The sequence below is a fragment of the Cynara cardunculus genome, unplaced genomic scaffold (genome assembly GCF_001531365.2).
Source record: "Cynara cardunculus var. scolymus isolate 2C unplaced genomic scaffold, CcrdV1 Un_Scaffold_2807, whole genome shotgun sequence".
Lineage (NCBI taxonomy): Eukaryota > Viridiplantae > Streptophyta > Magnoliopsida > Asterales > Asteraceae > Cynara > Cynara cardunculus.
In genome coordinates this window covers 50,548-51,621 of record NW_020201228.1, presented here as the reverse complement: position 1 = coordinate 51,621, position 1,074 = coordinate 50,548, and positions in this window count along the sequence as shown.

Below are 1,074 nucleotides of genomic sequence, written 5' to 3'. Positions count from 1 at the left end.
CTATCGGGCAGACGGCCTCCCAAGAGCACACATCGGTCAACGTGCTATCGATACGATATCATTTATGTTAGACGTCGTGAATCCTAGCACAACACAGTGTYACCATCCTACACCGTAGGAGTATAGCATTTGTCAGACACTAATTTTATAGTCTTCTCCTATTACCTCAGGTTTTGAAAGTCAATACATTTTTATACACAAAATTAGTTGTCAATTAATTTTAATGTAATCATCGAATGAAATATGAAGCACCTGAAATAAATAGTAGATTATAATGCTAATAAGACATCTTTGTACTTTCACATCGGTTTTGGTCTTAATTTCCTGTTACACCCCAAGCTAAGGCGTTAGTCCATCATCGCTCGGTTTCTTCTCTCGAAGGATGTAAGGATTGTAAAATAAATAACTGAGACAGAAAAGTAAATTGTAGAAAGTAAATTACAAGAGATGGAAATACTGAAATTTAAAGTACTGAAAATTAAATGACAGAAATGTAAATTGCTGTAAAATAAAGACAGAAATGTAAATTACAGTAAAGTAAAGACATAAATGTAAATGACTGAAATCTAAATGACTGAAATATAAAGACTGAAATATAAATACTGAAATGTAAAATTATTAATAACTAAATAATATTAATTAATATTAATCTAATAATGATGAAAGAAAGTACTTGATGTATGACAAGTAGTACTTTGATGGAATGAGGAAATGACATATGAAAACCTTGGAAATTGGTGTTGACTTTTGAAGAAAACTTGCAAGTCAAGTAACGAAATTGCAAAACAAGTTTCGTTACAAAGACCGAAAGATTACTTGCAAACTCGTAAAAACAGATTATTTATACTACGTAAATTAGTCGTGAGCCACAAGGATGAGATCCGATGTAAAGCAACAACGATCGACTAATTCGTAATTCGTAAAAGATAAGAAAATGTAATGTAACTTGGAACAGAAATGAGATGAAGATTTAAATACAAGTACTTAAATTAAAACTTGAGAATGAAATCACAACTACAAAAGTTGGTTCTTGAAAAGTCAAACAAAGAAAACCGAAAGCTTGGAACCGAAAGC